Below are 27,622 nucleotides of genomic sequence, written 5' to 3' on the forward strand. Positions count from 1 at the left end.
AAGTCTGCTATAAAATGAAGATAAATAAGATCAAAATCTAGATAACTTTGATAAAAATAAGATCAAAATGTAGAACAGCTACTCTTGGCCTTCCACTTATAGTTCTTGGGATGGAGAAATTACTTCTGAGAATTTTTGGTTGTTACTTGACTAACCTCTATCGATGAAAGTAATCTAACTTGCATACAATACAGGAAGGCAGAGAATCATAGAACATTGAAATGGAAACACCATGGAGGTTAACTAACCCAACTGAATTAGCCTGGACCCTTCCATTTACATGTGGCAGAAGAAAGGACAATTCAGACTGATTTTAAAGCAACAACAAAAACCCTTTATTGGTCAAATATCTGAAAAGGCAATAGAAGCTCCAGGTACATCCTGGATCTGCTTTCCTCAATAGAATTTCCTTCCATCCCTAGTGCTCCTGCTGTGGAGCTCTCCCACAATTCCAGCCTTCCATTCTACTTAACTTAGGGACCTTATTGAAAAGTAAACTTCTCAACAGTGTAAGACAAAGCCCAGCACTTGACTTCTGATTCCTCCAGCCTGGGTTGCCTGTCTGCTCTGTCCATCCACAGTGATGGGAGGAGGCAGCAGGTAATTGGCTGGACTGGGTCACATGCGCATCTTTGGATAAAAGGGACTGGGCTGGCCTGGAACCATCTGAACAAAGAGGATTCAATCTGAGAAAGCAGCAACTCCTTAAGGGCAACTCCTTAAGTGAGGAATGGAAGCTGAGCAGAACAAACAAATGTCTACTACCCCTTATTAAAGATGAGAAAACTGAAGTGCCCAAGGTCAGACGGTTAGGACTCTCCTTCATTCAGTAATTCATTTAGAATTTAAACAGGATTAATACCACCTACCCCTGGAGAAGGGCATGACAACCCACTCCAGTATTCTTGCCTAGAGAATCCCATGGACAGGGGAACCTGGCAAGCTAGCCCATGGGGTCACAAAGAGTCGGACATGACTAAGTAACTAACACAGGTACACACACACACACACAATACCACCTACAAAGACGATCTTGGATTTTATTTACCTGTGCTGCACTGTTCGGCAAACACTTTCTTAAAACTGTATTTTCACTCAAAATGTAACTAATATGAAATAAAGGTAGAGGTTTCCCTTTAAGGGTAATATATTCCCTTTAATTTTAAAAAACAAACATAAAAATAAAGAGCTAAGGCTCCACTATGACTCATTACACATGAAGCGGCTTTGAAAGTTATTTGTCCTACAAGGGAGGCGCTGCTTTACCTAATGGCATATGTGTGTGTGTGTGTGTGCGTGCACGCTTATACATATGTATCTGGTTCCATATTCTAAAAACAGTTCATATTATATAATATGGATAATTTTCCTTCTAGGACTGTAGGCTCTGCCATGTTTCATATCAACTGCAACACTCTAAATGCTTCCAAAATAATGAGACACATTATTTTTCTCTCTGTTAACACTTAAAGGCAGAGCCAGGATATTAGAGAGTGCTACCAAAAAGAAGAAGAGGAGATACAGGAAAAGGCTTTCACACCTAAAATGAAGAAACCTGGAGCAGAAAAGAATAAGCAAGCAATATCTCTATGTGTGTATCCAAAAAAAAGAAAAGATCCACAGATAAAGATTCATAAATAATCAGTTGGGAAATGTGGGCTAGACAGTTTAAGCCACAAGGCGGACTTTGTCTTATCACTATAACAGCATTTATTATTTTAGGCTGTAATTATTTGTTTATATGCCTGCCTCTCCCACAAGCCTCTTTAAGAGCAAGGATCATGCCTTTCATTTCTGGATTCACAGGACTGGCACAGAATAGATACTCCATATGGGTTTCCCAGGTGGCGCTGGTAGTAAAGAATCCACCGGCCAATGCCGGAGATGTAAGAGGCAGGGGTTTGATCCCTGGGCTGGAAAGATCCCCTGGAGGAGGGCAAGGCAACCCATTCCAGTATGCTTGCCAGGAGAATCCCATGGACAGAGTAGCCTAGCTACAGTCCATGGAGTCAAAAAGTGTCGGACATGACCATGCGTCTGAGCACTGCACAAGACACAGTACACGAAAGAACAAACAAATAAACAGAATGTAAATGGAGTCTACACAAAAAAGGACTTTTACACATATGAAGCTCGGAAAACAATAAGGTCCCAGTTGCAAGACAAGAGATGACCAGTTATTTGCATTATATTTTTAAGGTAGCCACTTAAATTATGCTACTCACAGAGTCTACCCTTGATGATCCAACCAGAAACACAAGTAAAACAATTTTAGCTGTACATCAAAGTTGGGGTTCTGCTTTGTTTTTCTTTTTTTTTTTAATTCCAAACTTGTGATTTTTCTGAATAATGGTTTAAGACCTAATGATTGTTGAGGCAAAGGATCAAATGTGTTGAATTTGATGAAAAGTACATTTAAGAGTTATGACAGTACAAATTCCAGGGTCCACACTCTAAGAATTTTAATTAGAAGAAATCATGACCTTTTGGAAGCAAAATTTCCGTATTTTGTCTGGAAAAAAAAGGCATTTCTTAAAAAGAAGCATAACATAACATGAAGAACACTGACATCTTTTATTTTTCCCAAGTGGTAAAACTTTCAAAATGCAAAGTTCAGGGTTTCTTTGTTACTTTTGGCAAAAAAAAAAAAAAAGACTGGAATTCAGAATCAAATATCAATATACACTCTTGGAAAGGAGTTTCAGAAATTGGTTTAAAATTATAGAAAGGAAATAAAATACTGAAAAATCAACTACAAAAATAGTCTAAGTAAATCTACTATTGTCTAAGAGGAAATATATATGGAGGAAGAGATCACATGAAGAGGGAAAGGATTATAAAAAGAAGAAAATCCACATTTCTAAGCCTAGTATCCAAGGCTTTCCATGATCAGACTTAAAAGAATGGCTCCAGCCTTACCTTCTACTGTTCCCTACAAATGCCCTCTGTGGCACCCAGACAGGTATATCCTAAAAATACCTTTACCTTGTACACTTACGCTACATAGAAGGACTGGAAAAACACCGCTCAGACAAGAGTATAAGATCAGACCCCAGAGATACGCTAACTGGCTCTGGCTCCTTCAAATGAGTTCTCCAAACTTCAGGTAAACAAGGGCAACAGGGCAATTCTTTCCCCTGTCTTCATTTTTAAATTAACTGAACCACACAATGAGGGTTAAGATATCTTTCTGGTTTACACGTCTCAGACATTTCTACAGTCTAAAAGACAGATCTCTTCAATCAACTTGGCCCTGCCTGCCTAGCATGCCAAGATCACCTGAAAATCCAATAAACCTTACTAGTTGGGTTCACACTAACTTGACACTGTTGTCAGCAACTGATGTGTGTGGATTGCAATTATAAATAGCTGCATGTGTAGGGCAAGTCCAGGCTCAGGCAGAGGGGTTAATTAAGGTTTAACATTACATGTTCTCTTCTTTCTGAGAACTATGAAAAGGAGAAGCATTTTATGGGCATCTGTCAAAAATGAATTAAACTGGAAACAAATATAATACAAACTATCTTTAGCTTCACAAACATTAATACTTTGTATCAAAATACTACCAATAACTTGATCATCATGTATGCACCTTACAAATTATTTACTGACAAAGTTTCAATCCAAAATAAATTATTCTCAACTCTCATTCAACATAACCCAAATGTACCCTTTATCATCCAATATTTTCCAGGTGTCAAATGGTGGTAAGGATGATTTTAAATATTTTAATGATTTTAATATTGCCATATTTGTACAGTTGACCACGATCAAATATAATGATACTAAGATTATTTTCCTTTGCCTATTTTCTACTTTTAATTTCACTAGTATGATCTACATCATGAAAAATTAAATCTAGGTTGATTACTGGGAAAGGTAAAAAGTTCATATTTTGATCTCTATCTGAACCTCAAGATTTAGAAAGATTATGATGGTATATTCCAAGTGTAGGTAGAATAGGTATATTGAATATTCCAAATCTTACAGACCAATAAGAAAGAAAAAAGCACTTTTGCTAAGAAAAAAAAAAAGAAAACTTTTAATTTTATAGTGGAACTTCCCTGGTGGTTCAGATGGTAAAGAATCTGCCTGCAATGCAGGAGACCTGGGTTTGATCCCTGGGCTGGGAAGATCCCCTCAAGAAGGGAAAGGCTACCTACTCCAATATTCTTGCCTGGAGAATTCCATGAACATAGAAGCCTGGTGGGCCATAGTCCATGGGATCACAAAGAGTCGGAAATGACTGAGCAACTAACAACAACAAAGCCTATTAACAATGTTGTAATAGTTTCAGGTAAACAGCAAAGGTACTCAGCTATACATATAGATGTATCCATTCTCCCCCAGACTCCCCTTCCATCCAGGCTGCCATATAACATTCAGCAGAGTTCCATGTGCTATACAGTAGGCCCTTGTCAGTTACCCATTTTAAATACAGCAGGATGTACATGTCCATCACAAACTCCCTAACTATCCCTTCTCCCCATCCTTCCGTGGGGCAGCCATGAGTTCACAGAAAGAACAAAGTGCTTCCTTTGAATGATGCCCCCAGAAAAAAAAAGATATGTCCATGTCTTAACCCTCAGAACATGTGACTTTTACGTTGTAACCAAAATGTATGATTAAGGATTTTGAGAAGAGAGTGGATCATGAGGGTGGCCACTAAATGCAATCAGAGGGGATTTTCAGAGGAGGTAATATGACCATGGAGGCAGAGGCTGGACTGAAGTAGCCACAAGCTAAGGAATGCCAGGAGCTTGCTGAAAAGGCAAGTAAAGGATGCACCTCTGGAGCTTTCACAGGGACCACTGCCATGCCAACACCTTGATTTCAGACTTCTGGCCTCCAAAACAGTGAAAGAATGAATTCCTATTGTTTTAAGTCATCAACTTTATGGTAATTTGGGAACAGCAACTACAGGAAACTAACATAATTGAATTATAGTTGATTCACACTACTGTGTTGGCTTCAGATGTGCAGCATATTGATTCAGTTATTTTTTTCTGCTTATTTTCCATTATAGGAATTAGTTGGTTAGTTAGTTAGTTCAGTCACTCAGTCGTGTCTGACTCTTTGCGACCCCATGAATCACAGCACGCCAGGCCTCCCTGTCCATCACCAACTCTCAGAGTTTACTCAAACTCATGCCCATCGAGTCGGTGATGCCATCCAGCCATCTCATCCTCTGTCATCCCCTTCTCCTCCTTCCCCCAATCCCTCCCAGCATCAGGGTCTTTTCCAATGAGTCAACTCTTCACATGAGGTGGCCAAAGTACTGGAGCTTCAGCTTCAACATCAGTCCTTCCAATGAACACCCAGGACTGATCTCCTTTAGGATGGACTGGTTGGATCTCCTTGCAGTCCAAAGGACTCTCATGAGTCTTCTCCAACACCATAGTTCAAAAGCATCAATTTTTCGGTGCTCGCCTTTCCTCACAGTCCAACTCTCACATCCATACATGACATGATTATAGGAATTACACGATATTAAATATAATTCCCTATGCTATACAATAAATCCTTGTTGCTTATCTATTTTAGGTATTGTAACTTGTATCTGTTCATTCCATACTCCTGATTCGTCCCTCTCTCCCTCCACTTTGGTGACGATAGTTTGTTTTCTAAGTCTATGAGTCAGTTTCGGTTTTGTACATAGATTCATTAGTAGTATAGTTTAGATCCCACACATAAATGATATCACATAGTATTTGTCTTTCTCTGTCTGAGTATTAAGCATAATATTCAATACATCAATAACATGAAGCTTTGATGAGAGAAGAAAAGATCAAAACCTTAGAAAACAGGACTTTTTATAAAGTGGATATCTTGGATTAAGTGCTTAGTAGTACATTAGTTGGGGCTTCCCAGGTGGCTGGTAAAGAATCCACCTACCAGTGCAGGAGATGCAGGTTTGATCCCTAGGTTGGCAGAGATGCCCTGAAGAAGGAAATGGCAACTCACTCCAGTATTCTTGCCTCGGAAATCCCATGGACAGAGGAGCCTGGTGGGCTATAGTCCATGGGATAACAAAAGTCAGATACGACTTAGTGACTAAACAACCACCACAACAAGGACATTAGTTAGCTAGAGGGAAAGATCAGATACTTGGGGAATGGAGAGAGAAGAAGCCAAGAAAGGAGCAGGAAGGTGGGAAGGATACCCTGCCATTATTCCTTACAGTGAGCCTTGCTCCGTTCAGCTCAGTTCAGTTGCTCAGTTGTGTCCGACTCTTTGCGACCCCATGGACTGCATGTAGTACACCAGGCCTCCCTGTCCATCACCAACTCCTTGCTGGAGCCTGTATTTTCTAAGCAAAGACTTAAATTCTATAATAAGCCACCTGAAGTACCTAATTATTCATAGAATACAATGGGAGAAGTACAATATTAAAAGCATAGTTGCTGACTGAGAGTCAGCAAAAAGCTGGGATTCTTCCAAATAATTTGTTCACAGGAGATGAGCTGGGTTTTTTGCAGCATAAGATAAGGGGTCTGATTTTTTGCATTTGGGTCATGTGCTTCATTGGATGAACAAGGTCAAGAAAAAATAACCAACCCTCTAAATTCTGAATTAATAGATTACTCATATGTAAGGGTTTTATTTGAAGGGGCAGAAATAATAAGACAATTGGGGGAAGCTTTCTCACTGGTATCCCTTGTCATTGAACTGTCTACATCATGAATTAACATGCTTCATTAAAATAGAGTGGGCTTTTTAAAATTAAATATCTTCCTTAATTGCTTTGCAGAAGACTACACAAATACTTTTTTTTTTTTTTTTTGGTAACAGAGAAGACTGCACAAGAAAAATCTATTTGTCCCATTTGCCCTTGATTGTCCTGGAGGCTCAGATGCCCCAGGCTCTCTAGCTCCTGATGCTGCCATAAATCTTACTTCTCAGAATGGTTTCTTATCAACAGTTTTCTTCTGAGGAGCAGTAACAGACAGCATCTTCCTTTATGAAACACTTGTCATGAACATTAGGCTCACAGAGTTTAATACATCCTAACTAATCTTCATTTGCCCCGAAGATTAAAGCTGAATTTCACTTGATGGTTCAGAAAATGATTATCTATAAAACAGACTATAGGACCTTTTCTTCAGCAGAGAGTTCTAATTATCCATCCCTCGAGGGGGGAAGTGACATGATGTCAAAACCAACAATGAACTCATTGCTTTCTATGAAGAGCAAAACCAGAGCTAATACTTGTCAGAGAACAGAGGTCTTTGCTCAGAAAACACAGGCTCCAGCAAGGCTCACTGTAAGGAATAATGGCAGGGTATCTTTCCCACCTTCCTGCCCCTTTTCTGTTTTCCTCTCTCTCCATTCCCCGAGTATCTGATCTTTCCCTCTAGGTAACTAATTTACCTGTTGTGGTTGCTGCTCAGTCACTAAGTCGTATCTGACTCTTGTTATCCCATGGACTGTAGCCCACCAGGCTCCTCTGTCCAGGGGACTTCCCAGGCAAGAATAATGAAGTGAGTTGCCATTCCCTTCTCCAGGGGCTCTTCCCAACTCAGGGACTGAACCCGCATCTCCTGCATTGCCAGGCAGATTCTGTACCACTGAACCACCTGGGAAGCCCCAACTAGTGTCCGACTAAGCACTTAATTAAAAATATCCCCTTTACAAAAAACTCCTGTTCTCTAAAATTTTGATCTTTTCTCCTCCCATCAAAGCTTCATGTTATCTATAGAATATTATGCTTAATACGGTAAGTCAGACAGGGAAAGACAAATACTATATAATATCATTTACATGTGGGATCTAAACTATACTAAAAATGAATCTATATATAAACAGAAACTGACTCACAGACATAGAAAACAAACTTATGGTCACTATCGTGGAGGGAGAGAGAGGGATGAATCAGGAGTATGGGATTAACAGATGCAAGTTACTATACATAGACTAGACAAGCAACAAGGATTTAAGTGGCTCAGATGGTAAAAGTATCTGCCTACAACGCAAGAGACCCAGCTTTGATCCTTAGGCGGGAATATGCCCTGGAGAAGGGAACAGCAACCGACTCCAGTATTCTTGCCTGGAGAATCCCATGAACAGAGGAGTCTGGCGGGCTACAGTCCGAGGGTTCCAAAAAGTCAGACACGACTGGGCAACGAACACTTTCACTTTCAAAGGGAATTACATTTAATATTGTGCAATGCCTATAATGGAATTTAAGCAGAAAAAGATAACAATAGGTATGGTGCATGTCTGAAACCAACACAACAGTGTAAATCAACTACAGTCAGTCAAAGTCAAGTCGCTCAGTCGTGTCCGACTCTTTGCAACCCCATGGACTGCAGCCTACCAGGCTCCTCTGTCCATGGGATTTTCCACGCAAGAGTACTGGAGTGGGTTGCCATTTCCTTCAATTTAAAAAAAAAAAAGCTTCTTAAAAAGTTTCATATTAGATGTTCAACAAATGCTTTAAAAAAAAAAAACAAATGCTTTTAATATTTTAATAAACTCTTTTACTCAAAGATGAAGCATGTACCTCTTCCAGGAATATCTACTTTCTAAAAGGAACAATTTACCTCAACTTGGAAAGCATTATGCTGAAGCAAATTACCCCTGCCAAGCAGCCATGGAATCTACTGGCAGAGGTAATCTGCCTCTTAAAAAAATTTTTAAAAAGGCATCTGAATTGACGATTTTCACATAGTTTGGCCTCGTACTTAGACACAGACCTTAACTTTTCAAAGAAAAGAAATAGTCCCTGCTTTGATGCCTTTTATAACCCTAGATGATCAGTTCAGTTCAGTCACTCAGTCGCCCTAGAAAATAGCCAATCAAAAACACATCTACTTAAGTAAATACAGATTAATCAGAAGCAGATGCTGTCTTTAATTTTTAATCATCTCTGATGGAAGGGGCTACACCTCTGATTTTCTAAACAAGATTCCATTATCCCATTCTCCTATTAAAAAAAAAAATTCTGCCTACAAGATCAGGGAAATTTAACATCTCTCAGGTCTTATGGCTATGCAATATTTCAAACCCTTTGTGACGGAAGGAGGAGAATAAAATAACGTGTAGAAGAACATTTTACAAGGATGTCTCCTGAGAAGTGGGGACTGAGGAGATATAGAAATATAGAACGACTGGGGAAAGAAACTGCTCTCTGACAGGCATGAGGAAGGACCGAGAGAGAATGACGACCAAAACACAACCTTCCTGAAATCCAAAAGAGGAGAGGACATATGTTTGTGTATGGCTGACTCGCTTTACAGGACAGCAGAAGCTAACACAGCAATGGAAAACAACCATGCTCCAATAAAAAATCATAAACAGAATAAAGACAAAGACCAACCCTCCTTAAAGTTCAGGAAGCTCCCTCCTCCTGTGGATTCCGCAATGAAGACATGACATGGTGTTCCAGACTGCGGGCCAGCTAAGCAGTCCTATTCCCCAAACTATCCCCAATTCCCTGATAGCTCAGTTGGTAAAGAATCTGCCTGCAATGCAGGAGACTCTGGTTTGATTCTTGGATCGGGAAGATCCGCTAGAGAAGGGATAGGCTACCCACCCCTGTGTTCTTGGGCTTCCCTTGTAGCTCAGCTGGTAAAGAATCTGCCTGCAATGTGGGAGACCTGGGTTCAATTCCTGGGTTGGGAAGATCCCCTGGAGAAGGGAAAGGCTGCCCACTCCAGTATTTTGGCCTGGAGAATTCCACGGACTCTATAGTGCATGGGGTCACAAAGAGTCGGACATGACTGAGTGACTTTCACTTAACCCCAATTCCAGCCCAAGATCTGGGACAAACTAAAACTGCAGGTCTCCTGGACATACCAGAGGCCTCTGTCTGCCACTCAAATACAGGGTATGCCAAAAACAAGAGAAGGTCTTGAGAACATCCCTACTGGAGGGGAAACATGGCTCTGGAAAAGATGAGAGTCTTTCTAGGTCTAGGGCAGCCCAGAGAATTCTAGGGCAGTCCAGGCCAGCCAGGAAATCATGAAATAGTGCATAGAGAAGGGAGGAAGAAAAAATATAGCGTGATCTCAGAAATGTGAGGACTGGAAAACAACCCAAACACTGGTGTTTAATACCTTCCCATATATTGATAAGTCTTGAATCACTAACCTGACATAAAAAATGAAGTCACTGGACTGGGGAGTATAAATTTCCCCACTCCCCAGAGGCACTATCTACTCTACAGCAGTACTGCAGAGAGAAGGCAGTAATTCTGGAATAATGCAATTAATCTGTAAAATTTCGGGGAATGAAACTGAGAGGTTTTCATGGGCAATTTGAAAGGGATCACCAAGGAAGAAGGATCTTGGAGAAGAGCTAGATTTCTAGCTTCCATAACTGAGTGGATGGTGGTTTCAACAAATGGTGGCGAGTGATACAGGAGAAGAATGAATTCAGCAGGAAAGAATAAGAATTTCATTTTAGATGTGTAGGATTCTGTGAAGCCTGGGACTATCCTAGGGCAATATCAAGGAGAGAGGTGCCAAGATTAGAAGGCTGCCCACTCAAGACCCAAGTCTGGGGATTATGGTCAGAAAACAGAATCAGGGAGTGTGGCTGACATGCCCCAGTGTGTACACAAAAAGGCAGGTGCCAAAGACACAATCTGGGGACAGGAAGAGGAGCCCGTAGGGATACGATGGTTGACATAAGAAGATGTGGGAGAGCATACTTTTCCACAAAGAAGAATAAACAGCTACAAAGTGGAGACATTACAATAGCATCGAACACAGCAGATAGCTCTAGAAAAACAGCAACGAGGGGGAAAGACACACTGGATTTGGAAACTGGGTCACTGTTGGCCTGGCAAGAGCAATTTCAGTACTCTGTGCTGCGCTAGAAGCCTAACTGCAGTGCACTGAAGAGGGAATAAAATATACAAAAACTCCATTTTCCCTGAAATGTTTGAAAACATTTACCTAGGCCCCCAAACAGCATTATCTGCACTACTATGCTCCACACATGATTGTCACCTCATTCATTAATTCGAGAAAACATTAAGTAAATATCTACTATGTTTCAGAACCCGTACAATGCAGCAGGATATACAGATGAATAAAAGATGAGCCCTGTCATTAAGAGTCTGCAGGTACAGAGACATACATCCATCATCAACCCACATGACTTAACCAGACTGCTTGAGACTCCACGGCAATACACTGTGCTAATTACAGCAACAGATGCAGGAAGAAAGTACCTGGAGAAGACAGCCCCAGGGCACACCTGGACAGAAGTTACACATGAACTCAGAATGGAGGAAGGGAGGGGATGGGGAGACAGGAAGGGTCAGGTGGGGTTGACAGTGTGAACATTCGAGGCAGAAAGAATCTGGAAAGGACTGAATACTGACTGGTCCACATTTGTGAGAAATTCAGCAGATTTTTATACCAACCTAATTGGTTTTTCCAGTGGTCAGGTATGGATGTGAGAGTTGGACTGTGAAGAAAGCTGAGCGCCGAAGAATTGATGCTTTTCAACTGTGGTGTTGGAGAAGACTCTTGAGAGTCCCTTGGACTGCAAGGAGATCCAACCAGCCCATTCTAAAGGAGATCAGTCCTGGGTGTTCATTGGAAGTACTGACGCTGAAGCTGAAACTCCAGTACTTTGGTCACCTCGTGCAAAGAGTTGACACATTGGAAAAGACCCTGATGCTGGGAGGGATTGGGGGCAGGAGGAGAAGGGGACAGCAGAGAATGAGATGGCTGGATGGCATCACCGACTCAACGGATATGAGTTTGCGTAAACTCTGGGAGTTGGTGATGGACAGGGAGACCTGGCATGCTGTGATTCATGGAGTCGCAAAGAGTCGGACACGAATGAGCGACTGAACTGAACTGAAGGATTTGGGGGTAGGCTTTAGGGGGCTGGTGGGTTGTTTGGTTTGTGTGTGTGTTTTGTTTGGTATGCCAGAACTTCAGCATTATTTCCAAAGTGGAAACACCAGTGGCAAAGAGAGAACATGTGCTAGGAAGGGTAGAAGGGTTCCTAGGATCAAGACCTTTTATAATTGAGATCAAAAACAATATTTATTTGAAGTCTGATTTTGTATTTCATGCAAATTCTGCATTCTCCACTATATGGTAATGGTGGTGGTTTAGTCACTAAATCACGTCCAACTCTTCTGACCTCACGGACTGTAGTCTTCCAGGTTCCTCTGTCCATGGAATTATACCAGCAAGAATACTGGAGTGGGTTGCCATTCCCTTCTCCAGGGGATCTTCCACACCCAGGGATATCCAGGTCTCCTGCCATGCAGGCAGATTCTTAACCGACTGAGCCATCTGGGAAGCCCCTCTACACTATATACATTGTCTGTATTGAGAAATGTTTTAACTTAATATAAAATATTGGTTTTCCTCTAAAATTTTTAGGTAAAACTGATGTCACAAGCAAATGTACCATATATACACCCTTCACACACACACACCCCTACCCAGCCACCAGTTTCAATACACATGACCTTGAATGAGTCTCATATAATAATTTCAAACATGACCTCTGATGGTGGGAATCAAGAGGGAGTTTTAAAGAGGAAAGCACTGTGATGTGACTTGGTTTCAGGAATATAATTCTGTATCCTTAAGAGAATACGAAACCCTCCTGTAGCTCAGACGGAAAAGAATCTGCCCACAATGTGGAAGACCTGGGTTCGATCCCTGGGTCGGGAAGATCCCCTGGAGAAGGGAATGGCAACCCACTCCAGTATTCTTGCCTGGAGAACCCCATGGACAGAGGAGCCTGGTGGGCTACAGTCCACGGGGTCGCAGAGAGTCAGACACAACGGAGAGACTGACACTTACTTATCTGATAAGGAGTTTTAAACTTTGCTTAAAAGCAACATTACATTAGCTTCAGTGTGAGTTTTCAGTATATTTATTCCTCCCTTCCCACCCATTTTTTAAATTAGTTTATTTAATTGGAGACTAATTACTTTACAATAGTGTAGTGGTTTTTGCCATACACTGACATGAATCATCATGGGTTTACATGTGTCCCTCAACCTGAACCCCCCTCCCACCTCTCTCCCCATCCCATCCCATCTCTCAGGGTTGTCCCACTGCACCGGATTTGAGTGCCCTGTTTCATCAAACCTGGACTGGTGATCTATTTCACTTACGATAATATACATGTTTCAGTGCCATTCTCTCAGATCATCCTACCCTTGCCTTCTCCCACAGAGTCCAAAAGTCTGTTCTTTATATTTGCGTCTCTTTTGCTGTCTTACATATAGGGTTATCATTACCATCTTTCTAAATTCCATATATATGCATTAATATACTATATTAGTCATTAATATATTATCATATATATATTAATCATTAGAACTGATTCAAATAATGTTTTTGATCTCTTATACTAACCCTGTTATAAGCCTGTTGTTGTAAACCACCTCAAATCTATTTTGAAGTAAACCAGACAAAATCAGCAAAAAAAAGAAAATAAGTCATATGAGATTGGCAAATAATGTCATGATGTTCTAGAATTAGATACTAGTGATGGCTGCACAAATTTGTATATACACTAAAAACACTAAATCATACATTTTAAAAGGATAAATTTTATACTATGTGAATTATAAAACTATATGCCAATAAAGAAATCTTTTTAAAAAAGAGCATAGCAAAAGCACTATGCAATTGTTAATGTCAAATATATTTTATAACTAACCAACCAATTTCACTGATAACCTACCTAGTTATATGGTAGTTTTCAGTTATTCAGCTATGCTATGTAACAAGAGGTTGTACTTTTAAAAGCTTATCTTAATGTCACAATCACTTTTTAAAATATCTGAATGATATGAACTTTTAAAGGAACACAATGAGTTATAAAGTATCTAATGTATGACTGTAAATCTGCAGAAAACAGTGAGTAATATAAAACAAATATAAAGTATCTTCAGAGGCTTCCCAAGACAAAAAGGCCAATTTTTATAAAACAGAAGTTTGTCTTAAAGCAAAATAACTGCAAAGAAAGAGACAACAAAACCCCATGGAAAATTTATATTCTATTAATGAGGTATAACTTCACCATATGTCCACCAACTGTTCACAAACTACCTAATTAAAGCCATGGATGAACAAAGTTCCAGACAAAAAGACTTGAAATATGAAAAGTCAAGTCTTTTCATTGTGGTTCATTATTTTAGCTTAAAGACTTTAGAACTTTTAAAATAATATCTGTGTTTTCATCTTCAAGGAGAAACTTGCTTTCCATTTTCTTTATGGGAAGATAATCTTATCAAATGGTATTCCATTTGTAAGGCTTTCAAGTAGCATTTATAAATAAATGGACCTTTATAAAAAGAAATGGGTGTTCCTGATTTTAAACTTTTTTTTTTTCGTTATTTTTACAAGAAGTAAATATTATCTATCTCTTGTAGGTGGAAAAACTGAGGGGCTTCATCTACATCTTAATTTCTTGACACCTCTACCTCCTATTTAGCTTTCTTCTTTAGAGGATAACAGTTGGACGATTCCATCTCAGATGTATTTCCTTCTCAGAAAGAAAACTAACTTGCAGTCTAACTGCATACGAGACAGTTAATATTTAACCTAAAAGTTCAACAAATGGTCCTGGCACAACTAGACACACTTTTTACAAAAATTAACTGGAATGCGTCACAGACTTAAGAAATACGATGAGAAAGTTCTGAGGATCCAGGGCGCAGCATGGTGACCACAGTTACCAATGTTGTATCACCTGAAAGTTGCTAAGAGAGTAGATCTTGAATGTTATCGCTACAAAGAAAAATGACAATTATGTGAGGTGATAGAAGTGTCAACTAACCTTACTGTGGTAATCATTTCACAGTACATATGTGTATTAAATCATCATGGACACCTTCAACTTACACAATGTTATAAGTCAATTATATCTCAATACAGCTGGAAAAAAAATTTTTAAGTGTTAGAAATATTTATACCATACCAAAATTTAATCAAAAATGGACCATAGACCTAAATATGAATGTAAGAATTAAAAATATAAAACTGTTAAAACATTGGAGTAAATTTGTGACATTGGAACAAGCAATGGATTCTTAGCTATAACAACAAAAGTACCCATAAGACAAATATATATATATATATTCCCCAATAGACTTCAATGAAATTAAAAACTTTTGTCCTATAAATGATATCATCAAGCAAGTGAAAAGAAAGACAGCCCAAAGAATAGTAAAAAATATTGCAAATCATATATGTGATAAGATAATTATACCCAGGATATATAAAGAACACTTATAACTCAGCAATAAAAGGATAATTCAATTTAAAAATGGGCAAAGAAACTAAACAGACATTTCTCCAAAGAAGATACACCATCTTCTCTTCATGTGTTCATTGTAGACGTGCATTCACACACACACACACACACACACACACACACACGGGGGGGGCATGGGCAGGGAGAGAAGGAGTCTCACTAAGGAAACATTAATCAAAATCTCAATGAGCGATCACTACCTGCCATTACTTTTCTTATAGGAATGTAAAGTGCCATAGCCACCCTGGAAAAAGCGTATGGCAGTTTGCTGTAAAACTAAATATACACTGCTTTCACAACAAAGCAATACACTCTTGAGCATTTATCCTACAAAAAAGAAAACTTATATTCACAAATGTTCACAGCAGCTTTACTTGTACTAGCTGAAAACTGAAAACAATACAAATGTTCCTCCAAAGGGTGACTGGTTAAACGGAGTGTAGTATAGTCACATCCTGGAATACTACTCAGCAATAAAAAGGAATGAACTCTGGATACACATAACTTGAATGTACCTCAAGGGAATGGTATCAAGTGAAAAAATTCAATCTCAAAGCCTTATGTGTATAATTATCACAATAAAAGTGTCAATTAACAAAACATTAATGCATATCAGATTTATGTATTTTCATAAACAACTCTGTGAGGAGGGAAGCTATCTAGAGCCTAGAGGATTAGCTGTGCTTTGTCCTCTCTGTGGTAAATGACTAAGAGTTAAGCAGTGGTTCTGAGGCCTGGACTGCTTATCAAAAAAAGCTAACATACTGTAAGGTCCCATTTATATAATATTCTTGAAATGGCAAAGATGGAGAATTGACTGGTGGTTGCCAGGAACTAGGGAAATAGTAAGGAAAGAAGTAACTGCTAAAAAGGGTAACACAAAGGAGTCTTGTGTTGATGGTACTAACAGTGGTGTAATCACATCATCTATACCTGTGATAAAACTGCACAGAATTACACATGCATATACACACACTCACTCACTTACAAATGAGGACATATAAAGCTAATGAAATCTGAATAAGCTTTGTGGATTCCATCAAAGTCAATTTCCTCACTGTGATAGTATACTCTAGCTATTCAAGATGTTACTTTTGGGAGAAAATGGGTGAAGAGTATATGGGATATCTCTGTATTGTTTCATACAACTGCCTGTGAATCTACAATGATCTCAAAATAAAAATCTTTTAAAAATTTGGTTGAAAAACCTAAACAGATGATAAAAAACAGAAAAAATCCACAAGTTTTTGCAACAGCACATCTCATTATGTGAAAGAATATTTTTAGATATGTGATCATTTTCATATATTTGTTGTGGCATATAAGCACGGTGATGTGGCATATATTTTACTGAGTCTGACCCGTGGAATTCCAGAGGTAATGACCTTTACAAGTATCATGACTGCAAAGCAGAAAGTAGCCCCAAGAGTGTGTCAATGGAGTCTGTGAGGGCATGCTCTGTTGAGATCATATCCCAAATTCTAAGACTTCACTACTATAAAAAGAAATAAAGATAACATTAGACTGAATGATTATAGATAAAATCTTAACCTCTTTAATTGGAAAGTTAAAATGCTTTATAGTAGATTAAAAACTAAGGGCAAAATATTCTATATAAGAATATCAGTGAAATTAAAACACATTTATGGCATATTTAAGATGATTATACATCCATGAGAAAAACATCACAATTGGTCTCATTTCCATGGTGACACTGGCCTAAGATACAGGAACATACTGAGGGCCTTGGCAGAGGTTGTTGGCTATCCATCAGAATCTTACCTTCCCTCTTCCACAGTAATGGCTATGCAGGCAGGAGACTACATTTCCCAGCTTCCACTGCAGCCAGGCATGACCAAGGAACTAAGTTCTGGCCGATGGGATGGAAGGGCATTACGTGCTGGTTTCCTGGCACCTCCCTTAAAAGACAACTCTGATTCCTAAGGGTTTTTGTTTTTTCTTTCTTCTAGCTCAAGATCCTACCCTTACAGGGTAATAGAAAAGGAAATAAAGTATGTGAAAAAGAGTTGCACAGCTAAAAACCAAAATTAACATAATTAAATTAAACCTATCCAAATCCCACCAACCACAACACCAATAGCTACAATTCTACTGAGTGTCCTAACCAAGTGTGAATGAGTTAAAGTTGCTCAGTCACGACTGACTTTTTGTGACCCCATGAACTATACAGTCCATGGAATTCTCCAGGCCAGAACACTGGAGTGAGTAGCTGTTCCCTTCTCCAGGGGATCTTCCCAACCCAGGGAGTGAACCCAGGTCTCCCACATTGCAGGCGGATTCTTTACCAGATAAGCTACCAGGGAAGCCTAGTCCTAACCGAACATTGTGCTAAATTATCCATTTTTATCTCCATAATAGCCCTACAAGGTAAGTATTATTCCCCATTTTAAAGATGAAGAAGCTGAGGCTCAGAGATGACAAGGGCTTGGAATCTGGGGAGACATAACCTTTAATTCTGTTTTTACCCAGAGATCTCTCCAGCCAGTCTGTATCCCAACAGGTCTCACAATGATTCTAGCCTGATACGCCCTTAAAAGTCTGTGTTTTTATCCATACTCTGCCACTATGATTCTCGGAAGAAACCCACTTATATAGAGGGAAAAGAACCTGCTTTAAGTTCTATCCATGGAACTAGAAAAACAACATGTAGTAACAGTAATACACTTAGATCACCCAGGGAGTGAGTGGCAGAATGGGGATGTAAAACCAGATTTTCTGACTCCAAAGCCTGCACTATGATCTACTTATACCCACATCACAACACCTGCTGCTAATATGGACGGTGTCCTTCAGAACTTAATTTTAGATGTTGAAAAGTCTAACTTCCATCAATGGCTCACACTTCAAAAAAACTCTATTTCTGTAACTTGCAAGATATAAAACAGGAGGTCCAGGAATAAAAAAAAGTCTTTAAAGAATTGCTACCTAATATTTGGAGGAAGTCTTTTTATAACTTTTTAAGTATAGTTAAAGCCAAAACCTACTCTAGAAAAAAAAAAAATTAGAGTGCAGAGGGATCTAAATATTCTTGGCTCTGTGTTATGTGCCTTTTGAGTCTGAAAGATCCAGACAAATATTTAAGCAGAAAAGAAAAAAAACATATACTTTTACTTAAATGGTGAGAAAGAACTAGGCCACATTTCATTTTCATGTCCTGAAATGCTTAATTTAGAATTGGATTTTAAAAACAATCCTCCACAGGCCAGGTCTGGCCCTTCCAGTTGGCACCTGGACATCAAACTCATGACAATCTGGAACAACTGAAAATAGCTCTGAGTATTCAAACCATCATGCAGTAAGGAAGGTCAAATTTGAATTAATGTATTTTAAAAGCCTCAAAAGAGGGGTTTATACAAGCCTTAAATGAGAATAGGAAAAATAAAGAGAAGAATGACAATTAAGCAGTCAACCCAACCTACATCCCCATCAGCAGTGAGGGCAGACCCTGCTCACATTTTCACCACTGTCTGCATCAGAAGGTACCGCCGTTCACAGCTGTGCGCGGCTGCTCTAACTACAAAGCTGTTTCTTGCATTTTCTACCTATTCCTGTCCAACAAGTTTCACTATTTATATATCTTCTACAGAATAAAGTCCAAATTCCTTTGTCTGGCATTCACTTTCTGATTTGAATTCAACCTACCTTTTCAATTTTATTTCCCATTATTCTTCATTAGTCTCCTATTAGATCCAAACAAGTCTACTCACTGTTGAAAAGGCAGGCACATTCCAGTCCAGCCACCTTTGGTAATGCCATCATCCCTCCTACCCTTGTCCACCTGGTTGAATCCTTCCTATTTCCAAGGACCAACGCAAGGCCCAGCTCTTGTATGAGTCATCACCAGCCACACCAGGATGTATAAAAAGTCTCTCTCCCTCTGAAGTCCTAAATTAGGTTATGTAATATTCAAAACCACTCATTTGGGGCTCAATATAAACTATCTCATATTAATATTTTTTTAATCTTATTTCTGTCTTAAGTCCTCAAATAAATCTTAAGTTCCCTGAGGGAACAGACCTCAGTCTTCTTTATCACTATATTTTATATTACCTCTAACCAGGAACAAATTAATGTTACATGAGCTTCAGCTAATAGGATTTTAAAGCATTCATGCCAGGATGCTAAGCAAGTTACTATTTGTAAGTCAAAGAGGGGAGTATATATCTTCAGAAAATTTCAATATTTCATTGCTTCCACATGTCACAATACAGTGACAATAGTTTCTTTAATTAAAATAAAACTATAGAAGTCCCAGTGTGTTCTCACGCCAGGAAAGGATAACTACTGAAGACAAAGCTATTTGACCTGCTGAAAAAGGCGGCAATAAGTTTAATCGCAGCAAGTAGTTTCTCTGCTTGATGCCACATAAAATATGACTGTGTTGCACCCTGCAGTCTATGGGGAAAAGGGGTTATAAGAAAGCCTATTCAAAGATCAATCAATGTTTGGGCAGGAAATAATTTTCCTGCTGTTCTAGAAATACTAATCAATTTTCTTTCCAATGTTGTCATTATACACTGAGAATACACAAAGGAATTGTACCTGTAATCACCATTTCATGTTTGGAAATAAGAGTTTTACATTCGTTTTCCTTATTCTAGAATCAAAGAAAACGAAACGAGTGTCTATAAAACCACATTACTCTACAATACGACCTTTGATCCTCTGAAAATAATCTCAGTGGTTAAATACTGTGTTCACGGAGTCCTCGCTGTGAGAATACGGCTGAATTTTCAGATAGGCCTTAACAAGCAACTTCCCAAACTCTCTTTTAAGAAAGTGTGCTATCAGGAGAAGAAATACACAGATAAAGGAAGTCTTGGACTCTGAGAACTCCACACTGACTTACAATATGTAGATCCAAATTCCCAACACCACGTTGCCAAATTCCATTTCCACCCTGGGGTCCACACTGGGATAATTCCATTTGGTAAGTAAATGGTCATGCTAGGTATTCCTGTGGATTCCAGAACACTCAGGCAGACCTAAGGGAACCAGATGCAAACTGGGATTCAATAAAATGTGCCCAAGCTGCTCCATGTTTTCCACCCAAGAGGATTCCAGAAATACCTCATGTGCAAGCTTAACACCACGGTTTTGCAACATAGTGTTTTCCAGAGGCACTGCCAAAGGAAACATTTTAAAGGTATCATTAGCAAATGAAGTTGGTGTTCCTATTGAAGATCACTCTTTAAAAGATATGTGGAATCTTAAAAAAAAAAAAAAAAAAGATACAAATGAATCTATATACAAAACAGAAAGAGACCCACAGACATAGAAAACCAACTTGCAATTACCAAAGAAGAGGGGGCATAAATAAGGAGTTAAGGATTAACATATATACACACTGCTGTATATAGAACAAGATAACCAACAAGGACATACTGTCTAGCACAGGGAACTATACTCAATATTTTGTAATAACCTATAAGGAAAAAGAATGAAAAAGTATGTGTATATCTGAATCACTTTGCTATACATCTGAAATTAACACAGCATTGTAAACCAACTAACTTTCAATAAACAAATAAATTTTCAAACAAAGCAGGTGAAATGCTCTGGAAAAAGTCCTCCTAAAGGAAAACAACTTACATTCACTTAAGCCAGCGTGTCCCCAGCTTATCTGAAATCCTACTAATACTTCTCTGGGCATATGAACTTCCTTCATAGCTCGGGTGGTAAAGAATCTGCCTGCAATGCAGGAGACCCCAGTTCGACTCCTGGGTTGGGAAGATCCCCTGGAAAAGGGATAGGCTACCTACTCCAGTATCCTTGGGCTTCCCTTGCGGCTCAGCTGGTAAAGAATCTGCCTGCAATGTGGGAGACCTAGGTTCAATCCCTGGCTTGGGAAGATCCTCTGGAGAAGGGAAAGGCTACCCACTCCAGTATTCTGGTCTGGAGAATTCCATAAACTGTATAGTCCATGGGGTCACAAAGAGTTGGACACAACTGAGCGACTTTCACTTTCATTTTCACATTCCTCTTCACCCCATGCTTTTTATGCACTAAGTATCTCATCTCTTGAGAAACCTATATGCAGGTCAGGAAGCAACAGTTAGAACTGGACATGGAAAAGCAGACTGGTTCCAAATAGGAAAAGGAGTACATCAAGGCTGTATATTGTCATCCTGCTTATTTAACTTATATGCAGAGTACATCATGAGAAACAGTGGGCTGGATGAAGCACAACCTGGCATCAAGATAGCCAGGAGAAATATCAATAACCTCAGATATGCAGATGACACCACCCTTATGGCAGAAAGTGAAGAGGAACTAAAAAGTCTCTTGATGAAAGTGAAAGAGGAGAGTGAAAAAATTGGCTTAAAGCTCAACATTCAGAAAACTAAGATCATGGCATCTGGTCCCATTACTTCATGGGAAACAGATGGGGAAACAGTGGAAACAGTGTCAGACTTTATTTTTGGGGGCTCCAAAATCACAGCAGATGGTGATTGCAGCCATGAAATTAAAAGATGCTTACTCCTTGGAAGGAAAATTATGACCAACCTAGATAGCATATTAAAAAGCAGAGACATTACTTTGCCAACAAAAGTCTGTCTACTCAAGGCTATGGTTTTTCCAGTGGTCATGTGTGGATGTGAGAGTTGGACTACAAAGAAAGTTGAGCGCCAAAGAATTGATGCTTTTGAACTGTGGTGTTGGAGAAGATTCTTGAGAGTCCCTTGGACTGCAAGGAGATCCAACCTGTCCATCCTAAAGCAGATCAGTCCTGGGTGTTCATTGGAAGGACTGATGTTGTAGCTGAAACTCCAATACCTTGGCCACCTCATACGAAGAGTTGACTCATTGGAAAAGACCCTGATGCTAGGAGGGATTGGGGGCAGGAGGAGAAGGGGACGACGACAGAGGATGAGATGGCTGGATGGCATCACGGACTCGATGCACATGTGTTTGAGTAAACTCCAGGAGTTTGTGATGGACAGGGAGGCCTGGCGTGCTGTGATTCATGGGGTCACAAACAGTCGGACATGACTGAGCGACTGAACTGATCTCATCTCCACTACTAAAGAAATTCAAATAGGAAAGATGCATGCAGTCAAGTTATATTTTTAGTGTCACAGGGAAAAACTGCCAAGGTACCTACCAAAGTGACATTCATTACTTTGACCAATTTGCCAGAGTATATAGAGCCTGTGCAAATTCAAAACTGACTGTGTCAGCACACCAGAGATTCCAAATTTCACTGGCAGATCCACAATATAGCCACAGTCATAAGCACAAGCCTAGAATGTCAATTTATTAAATTACAATTAGCAAGGGACTTCCCTGGTAGTCCAGAGGTTGAGACTCCATGCTGCCAATTGCAGGGGTCTCAGGGTTCAATCCCTGGTCAGGGAACTAGATCTCACATGCCACAACTAAGACCCGGCACAGCCAAATAAATACCTAAATAAATAATAAATACTGAAAAAAATCAATCAATAAATTAAAAATTACAATTAACAATAAGTACTCACAGAAACACTGACATTCTAATCTGCAGAGCTCACCCACTGCCTCCCCTCTGGTAGATCCACTTGGGAAGTCAAATCATAAAAAATTGCTGAGCACACAAACAGAGGAAAAAACGATTAGATGAATGCATTTTTAATGGCGTCAGACTAAGAAAGAAAGTCTTAAAACTCTTCTGTCCATTCCTACAGATGGGCAATTGTCTTCACAATCTTATCTAAAGTGTAGGGAAAATCATTAGAAAGCTGAGCTAATTTTTATGATCTATGTCATAAAATTTGAGTAAAAACAGTGGGTTTACTATGCAAACACAGCTCCAAAACAGGTCTCCCCAAATCAGTCTCCCTGTTAACCCTGAAGCCCCTCCAATACATAAAATCTGGAACTCCTTTTGTATCATAAACCTCAACATCTATTGGCAACTCTTGCTCTAACTCTATCTTCTTACCAGGGATGGCCTCATCAAAGATATTAAAGTTAGGTCTATTACTATGGCTGCTTCCCCTAAAAAAGTAATTTGGTCACTTCCCATGTTTACCTCTAGCAAACAAGGTGGTTGCTTTTTAATGTCTATTTAAGGATTGAAATGAATTCAATTTGACAGTATTTTTCTTTAATTGGAAAATGTCCCAGTCAAGGGACTTCCCTGGTGGTCCAGTGGTTAAGCATATGCCTTGCAATGGCAAGGGATGACGGTTTGATCCCTGGATGGGAAACTAAGATCCCACATGACGCAAAGCAGTGAAACCCACCAGCCACAACTACTGAGTCTGCCCACTCCGGAGCCCAAGTGCCACAACTAAGACCCAACACAGCCAGATAGAAGACAGATAACTAGATAAATACAGATCACAGTCAAAAAAACCAAGGTTTATAGCTCATCCTAAAGCATCTGAAGAGTTTAGCCCCACTGGACAAAGACAAGGCTAAATACAACATGGCAAAAACAAGTTGAAGCAGAACAGTTTTTCCTTCATGTGGGTCTCACTTCCTCTGGTGCTCACCCTGACTGCCCACCATCCCTGTCGTCTCACAGCCACTCTTGGTGGATATCTACACTTGCCAGCCCCTGCTTGATCCAGCATGGGTTGATTGAATTCACAGATATTGTATGTATTATGACTCACATGGTAAAGACTCTGCCTGCAATGCAAGAGACCCAGGTTCGATCCCTGGGTCAGGAAAATCCCCTGGAGAAGGGAATGGCAACCTGCTCCAGTGTTCTTGCCTGAGAAATCCCATGGACAGAGGAGCCTGGCGTGCTACAGTCTATGGGGTCGTAAAGTCGGACATGACTGAGCAACTAACACTGTCACTTTCTATCTTCACTTGCACAGTGTTTTCAAGTTCTTAAGGGTGAGTGCACTGCACTGGCTCAAGTTTTCCTTATATAAGTTGCACCATTCCCTCTGTTACTCTACAACCATGAAAGAGAGGCAGGAAGGCAGAAAGCCAACCAGACCACCTGGAAGTTTAAAGCAAAAGGAATCCTGAAATCCAGTGTTGGATCCCTTAAGCTAAGGTCAGTCAGAAGGCCATCTAGCACGTAGTAACCAAAAGCTCCTTTTGCCACTCATTTCTAGATTTCACTCTTTGAAACTACTCTATGAAGCCTTCTGTAAATATATCTCCCTACTCTATCCCAAGCACTAGCTATATATGCAGAGCCCAGTGTAAAATGAAAATTCAGGGCCCTTTTTCAAATTACAAAAAAATGTAACAAATTACAAGACAAAGACAACTCTGCATTAAACCAAGTATGCCCTTCTAAATGTGGGAACTTGTTCAACCACACGGGTCACATGCCTATGAATCCAGCCCTACCCTCTTCCTTTCTTCTAAGCAACCTCTACAATCTCTCTGTGGCCTCCAAGGGTCCTGCCCTTGGCTTGGCAATCTGAATCTGGCCTCATGTTTCGTTCAACAAAGACAAGCAATTCTTTCCCTGGCACAAAGACTGGCTTCTTGACAAAATGTATAGCATAACACTTACTTCTATATGGTCTATGACTCCAGAGTTATTCAATGAAGAAATAGTTATTTGGGGAAAAAAAAAAAAAAAAGAGAGAGAGGGCAAGCATTTAAGGCCCAAACATAATTTTGTTAGAATTCCTTCTTTACATGCACAAACTTACCTTGATGATAACAGGGATTGCAGGTCAAGGAAATTAATTTTTCTTTTATAAACTCCTGTTTCCATTCTTATTTATCACCTATATCATCATACACTTATAGTCATATTCATTTTTTTTTTCTTTATTCCTCCCTTCATTGACCGTTCAACCAACAGACCCAGATGGTCTAATGTAAAGTTTTCCAAAGCATAGAACACTGCACAAGATGTTTTCAAATGGCATGAGGGTCCCTTTTTAGACACAGTTAATTACTTTAAAGTGAACTGGAGATAACAGAATGAAATAAATATATAATGAACAATTTGAACAAATATAATGAACGACATGATGAAATCAAACTGTGAGTAGAGTTATTAAATTTTTTAATGTATTTAAGTAAAATAAAGTAAGTCAATTTTAATGAAAAATATTAAGAAAATAACAGTAGGACTGGAACTCAGAAAGTAAAAAAGATATAAGATAGAACTCAAGACAGAGCTCACATAATTTAATGCAGAAAATACTGCCTTAGATAACATGGCAAGAGAACTCTGTTTCTTAAAACAAAATGAGCATTTGTGTCTATTTCCTCCAGTGGAGCTGACATTTTCTTTAAAAGAACAGTGGTGTACCAACTTGCACTTAGAGAACATTATCTAGGGCTTCCATAATCCTTATCAAATGAGCCTGGTAAAAATTCACAGAGAGCTCAAAAAGAAACCAACCAGTCTAAGGAACTTTAAAATGCTTGAAATGTACATGGTAGTAACCCAGAGTGCTTTGTTGACTAAAGTTGGGCTGCCTGGAGGAGTCCATCAAGAAAGCACAGGTGTCCAACCTCCACTAAGCCAATCTACTATCCACATACACGGTGGATGGTATAAAGACACCTATATGCAACAAAGACACAAGTTCTAGGGCTGGTCCTATCATAAATGAATCATATGACCTTGAGTGCTACGGAGGGAATGTTTGTGTCCCCCCAAAGTTCTTATCCTGAAGCCCTAACCTCCAACATGATAATATTTGGAGGTGAAGCTTTGGGGAGGTAGTTTCAGATAAAGACATGAGGGAGGAGCCCCTGTGATGGGATCTGTTGTTGCTTAGCTGCTAGGTCATATACAACTCTGTGCAACCGGATGAACTGTAGCCGGCCAGGCTCCCCTATCCATGGGATTCTCCAGGCAAGAATACTGGAGTGGGTTTCTGTCTCCTTCTTCAAGGATGACAGGATTAGTGCCTTCATAAGAAGAGGCAGAGACTGGAACTTTCTCTCTCTCACTGCCAAAGGAGGACACAAGATAAGACAAGAAGGTGACCATCTGCAAATCAGGAAGAAAGCCTTCATAGACACCAAATCTGAGGGCAATCAGACACTTTGATCTTGGACTTCCCAGCCTCCAGAACTGTGAGAAATAAATATCTGTTGTTTAAGCCACCCAATCTATGGTATCTTGTTATACCAGCCCCAACTGACTAACAGACGAAGACATAAAGCAACTCCTTTAACTTCCTTGCATCTATGAATCAAAGACACCAAACTTTTAGAGTTGAAAAAATTCAGTCAAGCCTGATGAAAATCAGGTTCAATAACTTGCTCAAAGGCACACACTTCCGCGCTAGAGAGATACTAAATCAGTACTAGAGCAAAAGGCTCTGAGTCTCCTGGTCAGCATTACCGGCCTCTTCCAGGCTGACTCCTCTGCCTAGAAAACCCTTCTACCACCCTTTGTCTCCCTCTGAACTATATCACATCTTAAGGCCAAGTTCAATGACACCTATGAGAAGCATTATCTGGCCTGGGCTTCCCCACCATACCAGACAGAGTTCTGACTGTTCTTCTCTATCCCCATAATCCACAGTACTGTATCCATTCAGTAATGTATTTCACTACATTGTACACTAGTTAGTTAAGTTTTCATTCCTTTTTCTCAATACACTGTGAACTCTTTGAATAGAATGAAGTCTTATTCATCTTTATATCTCTAGTAACTCCACAAAGCCTGCTGCATTGAAGGTATTCAATAAATAAATGCAGATTAATTTACACAAGATGTACATGAAAATACTATATTCCAAATTCCAATCAATAGAAGAACCAGGAACTATCATTAACTACATAAATATTACTTGTAGAATAAAACAGAGTACCTTCCCGAGCATCATTTCCTACCCAGGGACCTCTAGGAGTTAAAGAGAGACTTACAATGTCCACTTGGAAATTGGAACATGTCAGGCATTACACTAAGTGTTCTGGATTTAATCTTCACAAAAACCTGCAGATTTAAGTACTACTATATCCATTTTACTGATAAGAAAACCAAACCTCAGAGAGCCTAAGCTTCATTAAAATAACATGAAAAGAAGGAGCTGGGACTCAAATCTAGATTTCTTATACCTCTATTCTGGTCCCATTACTTCATGGCAAAGAGATGGGGAAACAGTGGAAACAGTGAGAGACTTTATTTTGGGGGGCTTCAAAATCACTGCAGATGGTGATTGCAGCCATGAAATTAAAAGATGCTTGCTCCTTGGAAGAAAATTTATGACCAACCTAGATAGCTTATTAAAAAGCAGAGGCATTACTTTGCCAAGAAAGGCCCACCTAGTCAAAGCTATGGTTTTTCCAGTAGTCATGTATGGATGTGAGAGTTGGACTACAAAGAAAGCTGAGCGCCGAAGAATTGATGCTTTTGAACTGTGGTGTTGGAGAAGACTCTTGAGAGTCCCTTGGACAGCAAGGAGATCCAAACCAGTGGATCCTA

The 27,622-nt window shown here is 39.6% G+C and overlaps 1 protein-coding gene across 1 annotated transcript in view; it reads right to left on the reverse strand.

Annotated features, from left to right (window-relative positions):
* Positions 1-27,622, reverse strand: part of PPM1L (protein phosphatase, Mg2+/Mn2+ dependent 1L) — a 323,222-nt gene that overhangs the window by 197,759 nt on the left and 97,841 nt on the right. The window lies entirely within an intron of this gene.

The sequence above is a fragment of the Muntiacus reevesi genome, chromosome 8 (assembly GCF_963930625.1).
Source record: "Muntiacus reevesi chromosome 8, mMunRee1.1, whole genome shotgun sequence".
NCBI classification, from domain to species: domain Eukaryota; kingdom Metazoa; phylum Chordata; class Mammalia; order Artiodactyla; family Cervidae; genus Muntiacus; species Muntiacus reevesi.